Source organism: Anarhichas minor, unplaced genomic scaffold, assembly GCF_050575085.1.
Source record: "Anarhichas minor isolate MPS153535 unplaced genomic scaffold, ASM5057508v1 ptg000004l, whole genome shotgun sequence".
Lineage (NCBI taxonomy): Eukaryota > Metazoa > Chordata > Actinopteri > Perciformes > Anarhichadidae > Anarhichas > Anarhichas minor.
The window spans coordinates 10,741,713-10,747,282 of NW_027466450.1; positions in this window are offsets into that span (position 1 = coordinate 10,741,713).

Genomic DNA, 5,570 nt, shown 5'->3' on the forward strand with positions numbered 1-5,570 from the left:
GGTAACACACTAAAATGGTCAACATAACATAAACATTCTGCCTGTGTAGCATCAGCATGTTAACATTGTCATTATGAACATTTTAGCACGCTGACCTTTGCATTTAGCTCAAAGCACCACTGTGCTATGCAGCCTAACATAGCTGCTATGGCTGAAGACTCTCAGTCCGTTGTTTCTAGTTTCCTATTGAGATAAGCACGTATAGAACCATTGGTCTAACTACCTGTACAAATACATACATACTGTGTGTGTACAGTAGGGATCTAATCTATTCCAATAGCCCTACAATAAATACCATCTTTGTGATGCTTAAAGTATTATATTTTTTGTTTTGCTGGTGCCTTGGCAGAGAGGTGTCAATTCAACTCCATTGTAAATTTTGAGTCTGTTGTTACTGGTGGTGTTGTGTTGGATTGCATAGTATTGAGAGGCGTCTCTAACATTCAGTTCAATTCATGTATGAAATATAAAACAATAATACATCAAAATATACTGTATTCGACTGCATTAGATAAGACATGCAGTCGATGGTACAGGTGTAGCTAATGAACTGGTCACTCTGTAATTAAATGGTCTCGGTTGTAAGAAAGCAATCTCTGACTGAAAGTAGAGCATAGACACACACACATAGCTCATAGTGAAGCCACTTCTGGCCCAGAAGTGAGGTGAAAATAGCATTTTCTTCTCATCTGAGGCGTCATTCAAGGTCAGCCAAGTGAGAAAGAGCTTACCACACGACGTGTTATTACTCAGTCTCACAGTGATCTCTCTCAGAAAGGTGTCACATTGACTCTTCTACCTCCTTTTGTTTTGTTGGGGAGTTTTGATAGTGTACAGTGGGGGGGATCCCTGATGTTTGAACTGTATGCATTCAGTTTGCGTGAGCAGCGTTATTGTGGTGTGATAATTAAATAGATTCCACAGGGATGTACACAGCCTCAAGGCTGGCAGTTTCTGAGAACGTCAGAGGGGGATGGATCAGTTTGCTTGTTTCGGAAATCTATTTTTACCTCAAAATGTATTCTCGACAAATAGCAGAGTAATAGTGTGAAACCAAGGTGCATGTATGCCAGTATTCATTTTGTTAACTATGACTTAATATATACGTCAAAAAAAGATCTTTTTTCCAGAAAGATGACGAGACAATGACGGGATAACACAGACATGGGGGGGTTGAGATACTGAACTGTAGACGACAAACCAATGGGTGACGTCACAGTGACTATGTCCACATCTTATATACAGTCTATGGTAATGCTATACTGAACTGTCCCAGACTTGGAGGAGTCTGACTGAATATGATACAAACTAAAAAACGGACTAAAAAGACTAAATAAAAAACAATAACCGACAAAATGAATACAAGCAAATTTCATAAAACAGATATTGTAAAAGATGTATTAATCAAAGCGATCAAAATCCAAGCATGCTGTAGATATAAACATGTATATGTTGCAGAATATCAAAAAATATTTACTATCAATATTAAGACTTTCATTGTTCTGCAGGGAGGGGGCTTTTTAAATCTGTTAATATATTGCCGAAGCTGCAGGAAAGTGGATGAAAGCATCATAGAAAGGTCATGGACCTCTGCCATTGATTGAAACATACCAACCTGTGAGAATTACTTGATTCTGAGTTTGATCCTGGGAAAATTGATGCCTGCCTGTGTTAAGAACATTATATCTGAAGAGATTAGAGTTTTGAAACAAGCACATTTTTTCGCGCCAGTCAACGAGCAAATCCGCTCTTTCTGTCCGTCTGCTGCCCGTGTGTGTGCGCATTGTGAACCCGTCGTTTAACATTAGATAGCTTTTCACATTACGTTGCAACCAGTCATTTTAATTTAAATCATGGCAAAATCCAAATAAATGCTAATTGTTTTGAGGCTTCTGTCCCCTGCCTTTGTTCTCTGTCCTCTTCATTCCCTCTTCATCACTGTGTCTTTTCTGCAGTGAGTGGAGCAATATTTCCAAACAGACAGCTCAAATGAGTGATCCCATCAATATCTGTGTTCCCTCATCAGCAGTTTTATAGTGGCTTTCTATGGCTGTGTGTACATGAGTGTGTGTGTGTGTGTATGTGTGTGTGTGTGTGTGTGTCTGTGTGTCTGTACAACAGATGGGCCTCTGCAGGGAGGAAGGTGTGTATGTGCCCATCTCCTGTCGTCCCCCCCAGGACCCATAAAGCATGTAGAACAAACAGGCTAATTAGTCCTGTACACACACACACACATACACAAGCACACGTACTTACTGGGTCAGATTCATATTAATCAGTGTAGTCATAAAAAAAATCGTACGGCACTGATTTTACATTCATTAAACCTTTCAGTAGATTCTGAGACAAAAAGACAATTATCTGATTAGAATAGCAGAGGTGAAGTCAAAACACACACACACAACTACACTTACACGTCATGGATTAACATCTACCATAAATCTAAGTTACCGTAGCTATTGTATCTGTTTATTCCTTTTGTCGTGACAAATGCTCGGGCCAACATATATGATCAATCAGATCCATGGGAGGCTGATAAGAGCTGTGTTTACTCAAGCACAAGCCGGATTATTCAAACATGTCAGGCTGAGACACCAAGGCCAGGCTGCTGATAAATAAGAGGAGGTGGCCAATGTTAGTTGTTTGTTGTCAGATAACCTGCATTTTGTGTCTCTGAATCAACGCGCCAACACATGTACAGCATGTCTGCATATTTCAATATTTGTGTGGACGCATTAAATATAATCCCATCAACAGAAATAACAAGCAAGTTTCTCGATTTCACACTGTTCACAGAAAAACAAACATGAGGATTTACGTTGTTTTTAATGTAAACTGTTAAAGAGAAATTCAAGCTTGTGTCAGCGCTGTACTAGAAATAACTTTCTACACAAGGTCAACGACAGAGATGGTGTGTAGTCGTGTGTGTGTGTCTGTGTTTAGCTCTCCCTTAGGGCCACTGTCATGCACCTCCAGTCATCAGATAGACACTAATCTGTGTAGAGCTGATGGCTACTTCTGCTTCTCTTGCTTTTTTTGTTTTTGTTTTTATCATGTATGTAGTGTCCGTGTGTTTACACGTGTGTGTGTGTGTGTGGGTGTGCACAAGCATGGATGTGTGTGCCCGTGTGTGTGTTTTCCACAGGGTAAGGCCTGAGATGAATGTGTGTTTGTCAGTGATGAATCTCCTAAATCTGTGAAACACTGGTGTCCTTGAACCCCAAGGTCTGCCATATGCTGCACCGGACAGAGCCAGGGGAAATGTGTGTGTGTGTGTGTGTGTGTGTGTGTGTGTGTGTGTGTGTGTGTGTGGTGGATAAGGTAATACCCTAAGGCAGTACTCTCAGACCAACACGATGTCCGCTAGACGTCGTCTGTTTCTCAGAGGTCACCGGGTCGCTCTGGGAAGTCTGTAATGTTGCAACTTGATTGGTGTTGTTGATTTTCCACCATATTTGTCATGATGTGTAGGGTATGGTAGAGTGAAAAGACAATTGAAGTGCATAACAAAATATTACTCCTACTACTTAAATTGTTCTTTGGACTTTTACATCCCATTTACTAAATAATGTGATTTTTGATACATTATACCAGAAATAGTTATCCCTCATTCTGGTATGTTTTATTTTATCTCGCTTTCTTTAAGAAGTTCTGATGACCTTTAATTTGATATCAGCTAAAAAAGAAGCAATGCATGGTAGATTCATTGTCAGGGGATATGAACTAGAGTACAGTAAAAAGTATACCTCTGGGGGAAAAAACAATCTATTCGATTGAGTTTGGATCTAATCTTTTTAAATGATATTGAATCACATTTACATTTTTCTTCTTGGCTTGACCAAAGTAAAAATGAATGACTGCTCAGCCACGATAAGATGTTCTTAGTGGCTCTTATTTTCTCTAAGCCTGCTCTTTCTGAGGTGTTTATTCTTCCTGCTTTCACAATTTGACTGTGGAAAGTGAAGTGTAAAAAGGAGGCTTCCTCTCTGCATAGCCTTTGTTCCAAATAAGTCCTTTAGTTGTGGAAAGGAGAAACAACCTTTGGAGAGGTATCCATATCCAATGTCATCTGTTTCCTTAGAAGATGGATGATAATGTAAGCCATCTAGATGGCTTTTAGAGGGCCACGGAGACATTATTTAGGTGGGAAGTGGGAGAGATATATACAACTGAATCTTATGAGAACGAAAAAAAGAGTTCTGTTTAAAAGTCACAAAAAGTCATAGAAAAGTCATAGTATAGTATGTCGCAAAAAGTCAGTATACCATGGAATAAAAAGCAATTATAGTATGTCATTAAACAGTCATAAAAAATCATCAAATAGCATGTCATAAGAGGTCGTAGAATGTCATAAAAAAGTCAGTAAAACCAACACTTAATTACACCTTAACGACAATAGCCAATGACTCCCAAAACGACTCATTAGGGTTAAAAGAGTATCTTTGTTGAGTAACTTAGGGATATGTACGTAATTTAAGTATGTTACGTAAGTTAAAATAAGTAAAATTCTACTTTTGATTTTACATGGAACATGAACAGCAGTCATGGGTGTTTGTTTGACAAATCTATCCACCCCGACCTCCTCCTTACAAGGACTTTGTCTATACACAACCATCTGACTTCTTCTTTTGCGCCCGTCATAATCGCTACTGCCACTAGAGGTTGCTGCCTAAACAATAGAAATAAATATAGGTCGTAATCAGGCAGTTCTGCCGAGTGAAGCAGATGCGGAAGTGTCTTAAAACTTGCATTCTCTCTACTGACCAGCAAGGGGCGACTCCTCCGGTTGCAAAAAGAAGTCAGATTGGAAGTCTATGAGAAAATGACCCGACTTCTCCCTTGATTAATTACCTCAGTAAACATTGTACACTTGAGTTTATGGTCTCAATCGCTGGTTTCAAGTGGTCTTGAATACAGCATGATGCTCATTTAGTAAATTATGATCCAATTTGGTGTCAAAAAGACCATGAAGCGGAGTATGCTTCAGGGCGAGCTTACTGTGGTTGACAGGTTGCTGCCGCTACCAGAAACGTATTCGTCACTCCTCCTCCAAATATGGTAACTTCTGTTCAATGGTTGCGGAAAAAAACAAAATGGCGACAGCTATGACTACGTCAACTTCTTTTATACAGCCTGTGGTCGTAGTGAGCTCCTTGGACAGACGACCTATACAGATGTTTTATTGGGGAGGACAGTCAGGTTTAGACATCGTCAGTCAACCAGTAGAAGTCACTAGTGCAGTGATAAAGATGTGATGCCCCGATGCCCCCCTGCCTTCCCAACTTCTGTATGAACAATGCAAGTTGTTGTTGTTATAACACATGTCTGGAGCCAAAGACACCGTTATAGGTTCAGTTCCTGCCAGCGATGCCTCAAGCAGCTCCTTGATAAAGCATTTGAACTGAAATCATATGCACATCTCGTCTTTTTCTACAAATTCTCATCATCATCTTATTTTTTGTGCCAATGTCAAATTCAGAAATCAGCAAAAGAAGAAAAGAAAAAAGATGACAAAGTGTTTTTACTACATCGAATTCTCACTAACATCAGTCCCGAAAAGAATCTTCTGA